The sequence below is a fragment of the Camellia sinensis genome, chromosome 5 (assembly GCF_055761805.1).
Source record: "Camellia sinensis isolate YWXY chromosome 5, ASM5576180v1, whole genome shotgun sequence".
Classification (NCBI taxonomy): domain Eukaryota; kingdom Viridiplantae; phylum Streptophyta; class Magnoliopsida; order Ericales; family Theaceae; genus Camellia; species Camellia sinensis.
In genome coordinates, this window is record NC_138965.1 from 197,233,382 (window position 1) to 197,250,086 (window position 16,705).

General features: G+C 39.4%; 1 pseudogene; it reads left to right on the top strand.

Annotated features, from left to right (window-relative positions):
• Positions 1 to 597: 597 nt before the first annotated feature.
• On the top strand, positions 598 to 11,067 carry LOC114271527 (F-box only protein 6 pseudogene; annotated as a pseudogene).
• The last annotated feature ends 5,638 nt before the right edge of the window (positions 11,068 to 16,705 follow it).

The window sequence follows — 16,705 nt, forward strand, 5'->3', positions numbered from 1 at the left end:
GCCCAAAATCTGTATCGAGTTATTGGGTGCCAAGGCTGGTGCCCTGCCATCCGTACACCGTGAATCCGGCAACCACCAATTAAGAACCAAGTCACACCCAGCTATCGTCCACTGCCGACGCAGCACACTCTTGGCCTCACGCCTTAAATTGCCTTTCATTTCCATAAACATCCACTTCCCCCGATGATTTCCACCAACGATGCACCTAATTTGCCACCACCATCGTGTCCAAACCTTTTTTCCTCCAGACCTCCACCCTCCCCACTACTGCTCTATCCAGCTTCTGAAACCATCTCCCTTCATTACCTTCTTGAACACCACATCCCCCGCATCCCTATCCCGATGAACTGCCGCAATCGCCAACGGTAGCCTCCCTACTGCCTTCACCATGGGTTGGCTTTTCTTTCGACTGGCCCCACCATCCCCAAAGGCAAAACGCTCTAGGACCAAAGCAAACCCCTCCCAGCCACCACCAAATTTAGACTCCTATACAAAAATATGTTCTCTTCTGCCACCCATCATGGCCACCATTTGAAATGAGGATTTGCCATTCTCTTCTCAAATCCACACTGCCACACTCCGACATCCCCCGATCAAATGGCCCGAGTAAGCCAAGTGACCTGGTTCCCGCGAGGCCATGCGAAGCATCTGACAGCACCAACCAACCTCATGCCTGCAAAGAACAATCGCTTTGCGAAGGCCCTGCCCTCGCTCCACAATCGCCAATCACCGTCCCCCGATTTGATCTTCCCCTTCTTTCTCAAGCTCAAAAGAATGGCCTCCCAAAAAAAGAATCCTCTGACGAGGTATGTCCCTTCCCCCAGTAGCAACCATTAGACCATCTTAAATTTTTAAAACAACTTCCCACCTATTGGTAGGGTTAGCAGTGAAAACTCCTAAAGAAGCTCTCAAGACATATGCCTGGTCTTGGAGACCCTACGCGCAAACTGCAAAGAATCTTATTTCCCAATTTTTAAATGCAATACTTAAAAAACACAAATTAAGATGTACTTTGAATCTTAGGGGCATAGATGAAGATATAAACCCCAAATTTGAATGTTTCCGAGTTTGAGAAGATTGCAAAGAGGGATTGAGAAAGGAGAAGAAAGTCATACAACTATTTGTCTCGTGTGTTGGTCTATGTCCATGCAATCTGAGAATTAGTTTGTAACTGATTTTGTATATGAACTGACAGCCCCAAGACTGGTGGCTTGTTGTATGTTTGGAATCATCAAAAGTGGCAAATTGAATTTTTGGCATCGGTTTGCTTTGACTGCTAGTGGACCGACACCTAGGCAGTAAAACAAACCAAGTTATTCAATCTCAACTCATGTTCAGTTCACTAGAAGCTTGTTCAAAAATGAGCCAAGCTCAAACTCATTAATTTTTTATAACTTTTTTGAACTCAGCTCAAACTCGTCTCGATATTCTTATACATAACTAGAACTATATGAGCTCAGCTCATGATCGGCTCTGTCGGAGTTCACTTAAGTTAAGATTGGTTCGAAAGATAGATAAACTAAGTTTGAACACTTTTTGAAGCCCGTTAACAAGATAAGCTTTTGACATACCCTACTCATATATTAAGACATGCTTAGCTTTTTCTTCATGAAACAATGATATATGCAAGTTGCTTGCTTGCTCCTTCTTCTTCTTCTTCTTCTTCTTCTTCTTCTTTTTTTTTTTTTTTTTTTTTTTTTATCTTTTTCAGGTGGAAACACTAAACCAAGTGTTTTCTTTGCTTGTGTAACATAAAATCTTGTATATGGTTTTATCAATGACCTAAGTTCTCCAATGTGTGTAAATTTTGTAAGTTACATATCATATCCATACCCATTAAAATCAAACATAAAATGGTAATGCCACGTCATATTAATGCTAATCAGTCTTAGTTTCCAGATTTTGCCTCATTTTTCTTGTACTTTAATTTCATTATGCCATTACAAATCAAACATAAAATCGTAATGCCATGTCATATTAAAGCTTACAAGTCTTAGTTTCCAGAACTTTAGCATGCTTTTCCATACTCCATAAATAGTAGAACCTACAAGCATTCATGATGACCAAACTATCTGTTACCCAAAAGTGTTATATTAATCTAATATATGGTTCGATATCAATGACCTAAGTTCTCCTATGTGTATCTTTACTACAAAAAAATTGATTTTTTGCGACGGCAAAACGCCGTCGCAAATACCCCAAACGCTGTCTCAAAAGGTTTTTTGCGACGGTAAATGGCTTTTTGCGACGGCAAGTGGGGGGTCGCAACAAAGGGGGTTGCAAAAGGGTTTTAGCGACGGCATAACGCCGTCGCCTTTTTTTTGCGACGGCAAAAAGCCTTTTTTGTGACAGAAAAATTTTGTCGCAAATAATGCGTGAAAATCTGAGTTTTTTTTAGACGGCACTGTGTTGCCGTCGCTAAAAAGGTCTTTTGCGATGGCAAAAAATACCGTCGCTAAAGGTGCATTTGAGACAGCACGTGAGCCGTTGCTAAAGGACTATTGGCAACGGCAATAAAACCGTCGCTAAAGGCGTTACGTTTCAACCAATTCCCTATCTTTTGCGATAGTAACGGTGCCGTCGCAAAAAACCTTAGTTCAATTTTTTTTTTTGAGACGGTGTGTGCTGCCGTCTCAAAAAAAAAACTGTATTAAAATTATTAAAAATATGAAAATAACCTATATTAAATGAAAAATAACTATAAAAAAAAAACCGATAATTACATAATAATATAAATACATATATAAACAAAAGTTGGCACATAATGAAAATTCATAATGTTGTTCCATTCATAACAATATATAAATAAAAATTCACAAAAATAAAAATTATCCCACTACATAATGTCCCATAATACATACATAATGTTGTTCACAAATCTAAATAACGTAAATCAAAACCAAAAGTTTTCGTCTTCATTCTTTCGTGGGTTACAAAAAAAAAAAGTTGGTCATAATCTTTACACGCCCGCATTCCACAAGAAGCAAACTGCTACTCAGGAAATATCTGAAAATAACAAAATAAAAATAATTAATGACAATATAATGGTGTTAATATTTTAATTACAGAAAAACATAAAAATTAACTACTATATAATTACAAAGATAGTTTAGTAAATAATTTTGGCTAGACAGAAATCCGGCCCTAACTCTCAAACCAGAAACCCGATTGGAGTCCCGTCTTCTCCCACAAGTCTTTCGTGCCTAGGCGGTCGTGCGTGCCAAGTTTCATGCTAAACCAACGTCATTTGGTGATTTTGGGGGGTCAACACCTCGAATTCAAGTTTCTTAAGGAACTAGTTTGCCTAGACCGAAATCCGGCTCTAACTCCCAAACCGGGAACTTGAATGGAGCCCCGTCTTCTCCCATAACTCTCTCGTGCCTAGGTGGTCGTGTGTGCCAAGTTTCGTACTAAACCAACGCCGTTTGGTGATTTTGGGGCGTCAACACCTCGAATTCAAGTTTCTTAAGGAACTAGTTTGCCTAGACCGAAATCCGACTCTAACTCCCAAACCGGGAACCCGATTGGAGCCCCGTCTTCTCCCACAAGTCTCTCGTGCCTAGGCGGTCGTGCGTGCCAAGTTTCGTGCTAAACCAATGCCTTTTGGTGATTTTGGGGGGTTAACACCTTGGATTTAAGTTTCTTAAGGAACAAGTTTGCCTAAAGTGAAATTCGGCTCTAACTCCCAAACCGGGAACCTGATTGGAGTCCCGTCTTCTCCCACAAGTCTCTCGTGCCTAAGCGGTTGTGTGTGCCAAGTTTCGTGCTAAACCGACTCCGTTTGGTGATTTTGGGGCGTTAACACCTCCAATTCAAGTTTCTTAAAGAACTAGTTTGCCTAAAGTGAAATCTGGCTCTAACTCTCAAACCGGGAACTCGATTGGAGTCCCGTCTTCTCCCACAAGTCTCTCGTGCCTAAGCGGTCGTGTGTGCCATGTTTCATGCTAAACCAACGCCATTTGGTGATTTTGGGACGTTAACACCTCGAATTCAAGTTTCTTAAGGAACTAGTTTGCCTAAAGTGAAATCCGCCTCTAACTCGCAAATTGGGAGCCCGATTGGAGTCCCGTATTCTCCCACAAGTCTCTCGTGCCTAAGCGGTCGTGTGTGCCAAGTTTCATGCTAAACCGACGCTGTTTGGTGATTTTGGGGCGTTAACACCTTGAATTCAAGTTTCTTAAGGAACTAGTTTGCCTAAAGTGAAATCCGGCTCTAACTCCCAAATCGGGAACCTGATTGGAGCCCCGTCTTCTCCCACAACTCTCTCGTTCCTAGGTGGTCGTGCGTGCCAAGTTTGGTGCTAAACCGACGTCGTTTGGTGATTTTGGGGCGTTAACACCTCGAATTCAAGTTTCTTAAGGAACTAGTTTGCCTAGACCGAAATCTGACTCTAACTCCCAAACCGGGAACCCAATTCGAGCCCCGTCTTCTTCCACAAGTCTCTCATGCCTAAGCGGTCGTGTGTGCCAAGTTTCATGCTAAACCTACGCCGTTTGGTGATTTTGGGGCATCAACACCTCGAATTCAAGTTTCTTAAGGAACTAGTTTGCCTAGACCGAAATCTGACTCTAACTACCAAACCGGGAACCCGATTGGAGCCCCGTCTTCTCCCACAACTCTCTCGTGCCTAGGCGGTCGTGCGTGCCAAGTTTCATGCTAAACCGACGCCGTTTGGTGATTTTGGGGGGTCAACACCTCGAATTCAAGTTTCTTAAGGAACTAGTTTGCCTAGACCGAAATCCGGCTCTAACTCCCAAACCGGGAACTTGAATGGAGCCCCGTCTTCTCCCACAACTCTCTCGTGCCTAGGTGGTCGTGTGTGCCAAGTTTCGTACTAAACCAACGCCGTTTGGTGATTTTGGGGCGTCAACACCTCGAATTCAAGTTTCTTAAGGAACTAGTTTGCCTAGACCGAAATCCGACTCTAACTCCCAAACCGGGAACCCGATTGGAGCCCCGTCTTCTCCCACAAGTCTCTCGTGCCTAGGCGGTCGTGCGTGCCAAGTTTCATGCTAAACCGACGCCGTTTGGTGATTTTGGGGCGTTAACACCTCGAATTCAAGTTTCTTAAGGAACCAGTTTGCCTAAAATGAAATCCGGCTCTAACTCCCAATCCGGGAACCCGATTCGAGTCCCGTCTTCTCCCACAAGTCTCTCGTGCCTAAGCGGTCGTGTGTGACAAGTTTCATGCTAAACCGACGCCGTTTGGTGAATTTGGGGCGTTAACACCTCGAATTCAAGTTTCTTAAGGAACTAGTTCGCTTTTAGTGCTCCATCCTGACAAGTTTGCATATGCAGCAAAATCACTAATTGTCCACAGTAAAGCAGCATGCATTTGAAACATTTGATTTGTTGATGCCTCAAATGTTGACACACCCTCATTCCATAGTTCTTTCAACTCCTTAATCAATGGTTGCATGTACACATCAATCTTGTCACCAGGTCCTTTCGGGCCTTCAATAAGCACGGATAAAATTAGAAATGGTTGTTTCATGCACATCCATGGCAGCAAGTTGTATGGAATGAGCACAACAGGCCAAGTGCTATGAACTATGTTCATCATCCTGAATGGGTTAAAACCATCAGATGCTAAGCCAAGCCTTACACTTCGTCAATCATTACTAAAGTCAATATTCCTTCGGTTAAAATCTTTCCATGCAAAGGAGTCAGCAGGATGCCTAAAGACACCATCACCAGTTCGTTCCTCTGCATGCCATCGCATTAACTTGGCCGTCTTAGATGACATAAACAACCTCTGCAACCTTGGCTTTAAAGGAAAATACATCATCTGTTTTGCAGCTATTCGTTTGCCACATTTGTTAGGACCATATGAACCACCATCACCATTTGATTTCCATCTAGAACTGTTGCATATGACACATTTATCAAGATTCGCGTCCTCGTTTCGAAACAACATGCAACTGTTGGGACATGCATCCCACGTCTCATACGTGAAGCCCAAATCTGTTGTCACCTTTTGAGCTTTATAATATGAGTCAGGGAGTTTCACACCCAACGGGAACGCCTCATTCAATAACTCAAGCAACATGTCAACAGACTTGTTTGTCCACTGATTAAGCACCTTCAAATGTAGAAGTCAAACAATGAATGACAAAGATGTGAACTTCTGACAACCCGGATACAATTCAGTTTGTGCATCTTGAAGAAGTTTGAAATACTTTGCAGTCTCTGCATTTGGACCGAGCTGGGGTTCAGATGCATGGGGATCAGGCCCTTGTGGTTCATTACCCTCAACACTTGTACCGGCATGTGGATTTCCCATAGCCCCTTGTATCATTCCAATCATATCATCCCCAATGTCTAAATTAGCTAATGTGTCATTATCTCGATTACCATGCAGAGATACATAAGATTCCCCATAATTAATCCAATGTTTGTATTTTTTAAAAAAATCATTCAAAATCAGATGCTCCCGTACACCCTCTCGTACAAGATGGTATCGATTCTCACACTTCCAACACGGACAATTGATCATCGAACCTTCAACCCTATTGGTGTAGGCAAACACAAGGAATTCATCAATCCCATTAATGTATTCGCTCAACATCCTATTTGGCAAATCAATCCAACTCTTATCCATCATCTGTACACATCCACAAAAATATCTCATCAAAGTAACTCTAAATATAATACCTACGTATTCATGTACCATGATACCTATCCGTCCAATTTCTCTCAAATAGTTAGGTGGTCTTATCCCAGTTAGTTATTTACCGATTTGATGGGAGAACATAAAAAATGAAATACTTATACAACACGTGAGACAAAAAAATGTTGCAAAACACCAAGTAACATACTTTCATTATAAATTCAAAATTTATTTAAGGGAACTTTTCAAACTTAAAATGATATTGTAATCACAAATTATTAATTTCAAAATTTAATAATTATAGGGACACTAACAAACATACAAATTAGATATTATTAGATAAGCTCTATGTTAAGTATTGAAATCTATATACATATCTTGAGTTTTGATCAATCCCAGAACTCACGCTCATACAAAGTACTCACATACTAACTAAATTTGATGTAAATTTTTTTTTTTTTTTGGTAGGTAGTCATTAGAATTGTAATTCTAACATGATGGGGTTGGAATTGGGCCTTCAAAGGGCAGATGCATATATTTGGCTCATATATTAGATGCATGCTTGATGCATGTGAGTCATCAAAACTTAAATTGTGAGGTGTACAATCTACACATCTATTTACATAAATCACAAATAATTTGGAAGCAAATTCAATGTAAACCAGGCATCATTAAATTAATGTCAAAAAATTCAATCTTATCAAACTCAAATATATATGTTTATTAATGGTTTGGAAGCAAATTCAATGTAAACAAGGCATCATCAAATTTTATCTTTGTTAATGGTTATTAGTGAGGGCATCTTTATCATTCTAATATAAATAGCAGCTGAGGTACAAGTTATTTTATATAACCGTAATGCCTATTCCTATAATTCTCTCTTCTCTGTGTCTCACCTTCTATATCTCTAACCCTAATTTCATAGCTTTCTACACTTTAACTTGTTATCAAAGCAATCTGATTCTGCTGTAGAAGGTCTAGTATGGCTGTAGATATTATCTATTCTAACACTAAGGTTCCACCCAAATATTTTTACAAAATTTTAAAAAAATAATAATAATAATAACGATATTAATAGAAAATAAAGGTAAAAGGCTTGTCAAGTTGTGGGAGATCCTTTGTGCAAACATGTTTTTTTTTTAATTTTTATTTATTTATTTATTTATTAAATGATATTACGAAGAAGGTTTAATAAAGGTAAATGAATACTAGAAACACATAAAGAAAAAGATCTAAATGCTTAATTGGGCAAAGGATTCATAAGAAATGCTAGATTCTAGTTGCAGGGATGGAGGAAACAAAAGTACAAGTGATAATATTTGTAGATATATATATATATATATATATATAATAACAAAGAAGTGACTATTAAGATTTTTCTTTCTTATATTTTCTTTCTAATTTAAGATTTTTTTTCAGCTCTTAAATATTTTCTTTCAACAAAAAAGGTAAATAGAAATAATACTTGTTAGATATTTGTAATAAGCGAAATAACTCAATTGTGTTGAATTTTTCATGGAGTTTATGTATTTTTTGGTGAAAACATTACAATTTCGGTTTTTCACTATTGTTTGGTCTCAGTTTCATAAGAAATGAGACAAAATTTTGTTTGAACAGCTAATACATATATATACAAAATTTAGTAGAACTTGAGAAGCGTGGATTGTTTCAACAAATGTCCATCTGATTCACACACGGCCCCCTTCTGGACACTACAGAAAACAGATATGTGTTTACTTGGTTGAGCGGGGCAAACAATTTACACTAATCATATATATTCATGTATATATATATATATTTTTGAACAGCTAATACATATATATATACACACACAAAGAGAGAGAGAGAGAGAGAGAGAGAGAGAGAGAGAGAGCATACGCTGAGTGTGAGAAAGTCGTCGCCGGACCACCGCTACCTGTCGTCGTCGCCGCACCACCGCACCACCGCTAGCCTGCTCGCCGTTCGTTGCTCGTTTGGGGATTTCGAACATTTAGGGATTTCGATCCAAATGATCGAGCGCCAACATGAAAGGGAAGTGCGGGCAAATTTATTTTTTTTACTTTTTACGACAGTACATTTTAAACCGTCGCAAATGATAAATAGTTATAGCTAAACCGACGCCATTTTGATAAGGCTTTTTGGGCGACGAACATTTGCCGTCGCAAATGGTCCACTATTTGCAACAGCCAATTTATGCTATCTCAAAAAAAAATGTATTTGCGATGGTAAAAAACGTCGTCGCTAATACTTCCGTATTTTTCACATTACCCGTGTAATTTTATTACCGACGGTAAAACGCTGTCACTAAAGCTCTTTATTTGCGACGGTTTAACCTGCCGTCACAAAAGCTCATTTTTTGCAACGGGGAATGCGCCGTTGCAAAAGCCTCCGTGTTTTATACTCCCTTTTCTTGTAGTGAATTTTGGAATTTATTGCTACTCTGGCTCAAACCAACAAATGGTACCCAGTAAATCAATCGTAAGGCCCCGTTTGGAAACTTGCCTTTTTTAAAAGCTTTTTGGCTTTTTTTATGAGGTACCAGTAAAATTGATGTGTTTGGAATGATTTTTTTTAGTTGAATAGATAGTTGTGAGGAAAAAAGTGATTGATTAATATGTATAATGTGACATTTTAACTTTTAGTTTAGTTTTGTTTTTTTGTTTTGTTTTTTTTTGTTTTTGGCGTCATTTTGACTTTTTTAGCTACAAAAAGCTATTACCAAACAAGCCCTAAAACTTAGTGCCATGTCATATCCATACCCATTAAAAATCAAACATAAAAATGTTAGTGCCATAGATTTTGCCTCATTTTCCTCGTGCTTTAATTCCAACATGTTTTTCCATACTCCATAAATAGAATTTTAAAAGCATTCATGATGACCAAACCGTCTTATATGACTGTGAAGTAGAGTTGTAAAGGCATGGCTGATGCTAAATCAAGAATGACAGGATAGACTACTGTAGGTTTTAGGTTTTGATTGTCCAAGATTTGACTTTTTTACTCGTTTCGACATTGCTAGGTTGTGGTGGAAATTAATATTGGACAATACTATTTTACCAAGCTTCTCCTAGATGATATTTCAATTTGCAGCTTTTATTTGCATATATGTCCATGAATTTGTAGCAAATTGTTACGTGGTTTCCGAGTCTGCTTAAAGTACCTTCACGTTGCAGAAACCTGAGCATCATGGTTGCATTTTGTACAGATGTTGCTTCTTCAATCTTGATGATAACTCTGCAGAAGATGGTTGTTACAGTTTCACTATAAAGCCTAAAAAACCTAGAACTTTCAAGATGCTGGAACCTAGCAAACCTCCACATGCAAAGAAATCTCGAAAAGAGAGGAATCTGGGAAGATTAGCTGATGCTACCGGTTCAACTAAAATTATGGAACATCAGATCTGGAAAGAATTCCCAAAAGACCTTTACGAAGCTGTGATTGCGTGCAAGACTTCCCATTGCCACTTTCTTCCACTTCCGCTCTGTTTGTAAAAAGTGGAATTCCTTGCCGACCTCTCATAGTTTCTCCCAATAATGTGCACGAGTCGTGCAAGCCCAACCTTGGTTTTACACCGTTACTCACGAAAATGTGAATACTGGAGCCGTGTATGACCCTTCCTTGAAAAAATGGCATCACCCTACAAACCTGGCTTTGCCAACAAAGTTAATTGTCTTGCTAGTGCTTCAATAGGTGGTCTTGTCTGCTTTCTTGACATTGGCCATAGAAGTTTCTTTGTTTGCAATCCTCTTACTCAATCCTTCAAGGAGTTTCCAACTAGGTTAGTTAAGGTTTGGTCCCGAGTTGCTGTGAGGATGACGTTGAATGAAGATTCGACCAGTGGGGGCTATAAAATCCTCTGGGTGGGTTGTGATGGTGAGTATGAAGTTTATGACTTCATAAAGAACTCCTAGGCCCGCCCGAGAAACATGCCCTCAACGATTAAGCTACCGTTGTCTCTGAACTTTAAGTCACAAGCAGTGTCCATTGATGGGACGCTTTACTTCATACGTACTGACCTAGATGGGATTGTGTCCTACAATATGGTTACCGGGGTTTGGAAGCAATTTTTAATCCCATCCCCTCTTCATCTGAGTGATCACACACTCGCAGAATGTGGGGGCCAGATCATTCTTGTCAGTTTATTGACAAAAAATGCTGCCACGTGCGTGTGCATATGGGAGCTGCAGAAGATGACTCTATTGTGGAAGGAGGTTGACAGAATGCCAAACATATGGTGCTTGGAGTTTTACGGAAAGCACGTTCGAATGACTTGCTTGGGTAACAAAGGTTTACTCATGTTGTCATTGAGATCGAGACAAATGAACCGACTGGTTAGCTACAATGTGCCGAGCAAGGAATGGCTGAAGGTTCTTGGGTGCACGCTGCCACGTGGGAGGAAGCACCAGTGGATCGCTTGTGGCACTACATATCACCCTTGCTTGACAGCTTCGGCTTGATTTAGAAATCGTATTCTCTCTGCAAGAAGAACCCACATCGGTTACTGTTCTTGCAATGGCTGTAAGCTTTTTGCCAATACTTAGTTTGCAGCCCCGTTTTCTTTGTTATGATTAAGTAAAATGATATGATCATATTTGGGACCGTGATGATAAATCCTTCCTTTCTGTACAAACACCCAGGAGACAACTTTTGATTTCAGAATGACTAGTAAAATGCTTTTCTTTTCAGTAAGTTGGGTTATGAATGTTATATTAGGTTTTTGCATCTTTCTTTGGGTACATTCTCTTTCAACAAGTTCACGGATACAGAACCATGCACATAAACAATCATGCCCGTCCTAAAAGATACAGTTTTAGTCAGATCACATCACATGGTTGATTTCGTGTCCATAGACTTATTTGCATTATCTTTTTCCTTTCAGGCTTTAGAATTGAGTCCGACTCCTAAGAATGATAGCTATAGGGTTCTAGTGTAAGAAGGATAAGCATCAAGAATTCAGTCATAGCTCAAAAAATAGTTAGTAGTGTTTTCAACAATCGATTGTACAAAGCATGTTCTTCATGGATGTGTTGGGCAGTGCAATGTTTAGGCAGTACCCTGTTCTGTTTCTTCTCCAAACACAAGATTCGTTGCACTTTTTTTTTTTTTTTTTGATCAGCAAAGAAAAGAGAACCTTTATTAATGAGATGCGCAAAAAAAAAAAAAAACAAGCAACAAAATGATGAAGATATATCATCAGCTAAATATATATCATCAGCTGCTGTATAGTTACTGTATGTTAGTTACACTGTATAGTTGACTAAACAGATAAACAGAGTCTGTTACAGAGTTTGTTAAGAGGTGTGGTTAGTTTGTTAGTGTATGGTTAGTGTGTGTTTGTTAGTGGTTGGTTAGTGTGTGTGGTTAGTGGTTAGTTAGTGCAGCTGGTTACGTGTATATATATATACTGATGTAATATGCTTTCTTTAATCAAGATGGATAGTTGATGAAACTTCTTCATGGTATCAGAGCTAGGTAAGCTCCAACGAGCAACAATGGCATCATCATCTACAACACCTCTGATTCCTTCAAATCTGAGTGTATTGTTCTCGAATCGCAGTTCACTTGTTACAGTGAAGTTAGATGGTACGAACTTCATTGTTTGGAAAGGACAACTGCAGAATATTCTTAGAGCAACAGATCTCTTAAAAATTGTTGATGGATCTTTTCCATGTCCTGCTGAGAAAATCCAGAATTCATCTGGTGTTGAAGTTCCGAATCCTGAAGCAGTTCAATGGAGACTGTTAGATGCGCACCTGCTTAGTTGTGTTACAGCCACACTGTCTCCTGCGATATTCACATCTGTGAATCATCTTCAAACCAGTGCTCAGGTTTGGGAATTTCTTGACAAAAGATTTACATCATTGTCTCGTTCACATATTCATCAACTCAAAAATAGACTGAATTCAATTTCAAAGAAGAACGAATCTATGGAGACTTATCTCCATCAGATTAAAAATCTTGTTAATCAATTAAGTCTTGCATCTTCTACTGTTGATGATGAGGATGTGGTGCTCATCACATTGAATGGACTTCCGAGTGAGTATGATGCTATGAAGACAGCTATTCGCACTCGATCAGAGAGTATTTCAATGGCAGAATTGTCTTTTCTACTCTGTTCTGAAGCCTTACATATTGAAGCAAAGACTAAACAGTCATCTGATCTAACTGTTGCATATGCTACAGTCAAAGAACCGAATTCCTCAAGAGGTTTTCAAGCCTATCATGGAAGAGGTGGTTCACGAAATGAGTCTCGAGGATTTTTCAGAGGCAATCGATCTCAGTTTGGGAGATCAAACTCTTCTTCTTATCATGGCAGATCTGTATATTTTCCTGGTCATAGTAGGCCTAATTCTGGCTTAATCCGTCAAATTTGTGGCAAATCCAATCATTTGGCTTTGGAATGCTGGCATTGGTTGGATGCTCAATTTCAACCATTATCTCCATCATCTACCTCTCAACCACAGCCACATAATAGTTCTTCTGCTCCTCATACATCTAGAGCTTTTGTTGCATCTGCTACTGATGAAGCCTCTCAATGTTCAAGTCCTTGGTTTCTTGATTCAGCTGCATCTGATCACATCACTCAGGATCTTCATCACTTGCATTCTTATCAGCCATATTCTGGTCCAGAACAAGTCACCATTGGTAATGGCTCTTCTATTCCCATTACTCATACTGGCCAAGGTATCTTACCTACTCCTCATCATTCTTTCCGATTGAATAAGGTCTTGCGAGTGCCTAATATTTCTTCTAATCTTCTTTCTGTTCATCAACTAGCTAAAGATAACAATTGTTTTGTTATATTTGATCAGTCTTCTTTTTCCATTCAGGACAATCATTCCAAGGCCATTCTGCATAAAGGCTATCATGCTAATGGCCTATATCATTTTCCTGTCCTGTCAACTCATGTCTCACCATCTACTTCTCCTCATGCTTTCCATAGTACTACTGTTAATGCTACTGCATCTGCTGATACTTGGCACAAGAGATTGGGGCATCCTTCTGCTTTTAAATTTCACTTACTGCAGAAGCACTTGTTCTTAAATAATAAAAATAAAACTTCCATCTCTTGTATTGATTGTGCTATGTCTAAATCTCATAGGCTACCATTTAAACTGTCCAATTCTACTGTGAACCAACCTCTTGCTTTAATTCACACTGATGTTTGGGGACCCGTTTCTTGTGCTACCTCTGATTACAAATATTATGTTGTGTTTGTTGATGATTTTAGTCACTTTACTTGGCTTTATCCCTTAGCTTACAAGAGTGAGGTGTATGTCAAATTTACTGAGTTTAAAATGTTTGTTGAAAGACAATTTGGTTATCCTCTTAAAGTTTTGAGATCTGATGGAGGTGGTGAATTTCAAAATCATTCTATGCATAACTTCATGACTACACATGCTATTCTTCATCAGTCTTCTTGTCCTCATACACCAGCACAAAATGGTGTAGCAGAACGTAAGCATCTCCATATTACTGAAACTGCCATTGCTTTATTACATCAATCTGCCTTACCACTTACTTACTGGTTTGATGCTGTAGCTGCTGCTAATTTTCTGATTAATAGGCTACCTAGTGTGACTCTTTCTAATTGTTCTCCTTTTGAGAAATTGTTTCAAAAGCCACCTGATTATTCATTGCTTAAAGTTTTTGGTTGTTTGTGTTTTCCATGGCTTCGGCCTTATTCAGCTCATAAATTGTCTCCTAAATCTACTCCTCATGTTTTTCTTGGATATCATCCTACATTTAAAGGTTATAGGTGTTTGAATCCTCTCACTGGTCATATCATTCTTTCTAGGCATGTTAGATTTGAAGAATATATTTTTCCCTTTGCCTCTTCTACATTTGTACCTGTCTCTTCTTCTTTACCTGTCCTGCAAAATTTCTTTTGGTCTGCTACTTCTCTCCCTCAGTCTTCCCTGCAGCCTAATTCTTCTGCTTCAGCTCAGTCTACTTCAGGTCATTCTGCTTCAGCTCCTTCAACTTAACCTAGTCTAGTCTATCCAGCTCCAGCTCTGTCTTCTCCTGTTCTGCCTCCCTCTGCTTCAGCTCAATCTGGTTCTGTTTCTCCTACTGGTACTGCTAGTGCTGCTGCTCTAGTTCAACCTCCTGCTGCTGTCCAGCCTATACCACTTGTTCCTTCTACACCTATTACTTTTATTTCTATACCTCGTCCTCTTCTTCCTCCTACCCTCAATACTCATTCTATGCAAACCAGATCTAAAACTAAGCATCCCACTTTCACTGTTCAGATCACTGATGGGTCCACCGAGCCTCTTTCTACTTCATCTGCTCTTGCTTCTCCCATCTGGTTTCAGGCTATGATGGAGGAATATTCTGCTCTTCAACAACAAGGCACTTGGTCTTTGGTCTCCCTTCCTCCTTCTAAACAAGCTATTGGATGCAAATGGGTTTTTAAGATCAAGAAAAATTCAGATGGTACTGTGGCTTGTCACAAAGCTCGCCTTGTGGCTAAAGGTTTTCTGCAACAATATGGAGTTGATTTTCAGGACACCTTCAGTCCTGTTGCTACGCAACCTACAATTCGCATTTTCCTTTGCTTGGCCTTGCATCATCATTGGCCCATTAAACAATTGGACATCTCCAATGCATTCTTACATGGCAAGCTTGAAGAAGAAGTTTATATGGAACAACCCCCCGGCTTTGTTGATCCTTCTTCTCCTTCTTTGGTCTGTAAGCTTCATAAAGCCCTCTATGGCTTGAAACAAGCTCCTCGAGCTTGGTATTCCACTTTTTCCTCCTTTCTTCTTTCTCAAGGTTTTACAAATAGTAAGTGTGATACCTCTTTGTTTGTTCACAAAACCTCTTCCTCTCTTACCTTCCTTTTGATATATGTTGATGATATCCTTCTAACTGGTACCAATGCTATCTACATCCAAACTCTTTTATCTCATATGCATCTTGCCTTTTTCATGAAGGAATTAGGTGACCTCTCTTATTTTCTTGGCATCTCTGTCCAGTCTCACCATAATGGTTTCTTTCTTCATCAACACAAATATGCTTCTGATTTGCTTCTTAAGGCTGGCATGATTGGGTGTAAACCGTGCTCTACACCTGTTTCTTCCAAGCCTTCCTTCACTGCTTCTGATTCTTTGCCTTGTCTTAACCCCTTTTTGTATCGCAGTATTGTGGGTGGCCTTCAGTATCTTACTATTACCAGACCTGAGTTGTCCTATGCAGTCAATCAAGCTTGTCAGTTCATGCATTCTCCCACAGTTGGAAATTTTTCTGCTGTCAAAAGAATTCTGCGCTATATTGAAGGATCTTTATCTCATGGCCTTCTCTTCACTCCTAGCTCTCTTCAGCTTTGTGCCTACACTGATTCCAATTGGGCTGGCGATCATATTGACAGACGCTCCACCTCTGGCTATTGTATTTTTTTGGGTGATAATCTCATATCTTGGTCTTCTAAGAAACAGCCCACGGTTTCCAGATCATCGACTGAAGCAGAATATCGTTCGCTGGCTAATACCACTGCCGAACTTACTTGGTTTCAAATGTTGCTTCAAGATTTTTTCATTCCTCAATCTTCTATTCCGGTTGTCTGGTGTGATAGTCAATCTGCCCTTGCTTTGGTTACCAACCTTGTGTTTCATACCAGGTCTAAGCATATCGAAGTAGACTGCCACTTTGTTCGCGACAAGGTTCAAGCTCATAAATTGCTTCTGCGTCATGTTCCTACTGCCTCACAGCTTGCTGATATTTTTACTAAACCATTGTCGGCTTCTCGGTTTTCTTTTCTCACTTCCAAACTCAGAGTTGCTTCTACTTCCTTGAGTTTGAGGGGGCCTGATAAAGATATATCATCAGCTAACGATATATCATCAGCTGCTGTATAGTTGCTGTATGTTAGTTACACTGTATAGTTGACTAAACAGATAAACAGAGTCTGTTACAGAGTTTGTTAAGAGGTGTGGTTAGTTTGTTAGTGTATGGTTAGTGTGTGTTTGTTAGTGGTTGGTTAGTGTGTGTGGTTAGTGGTTAGTTAGTGCAACTGGTTACGTGTATATATATATACTGATGTAATATGCTTTCTTTAATCAAGATGGATAGTTGATGAAACTTCTTCACAAA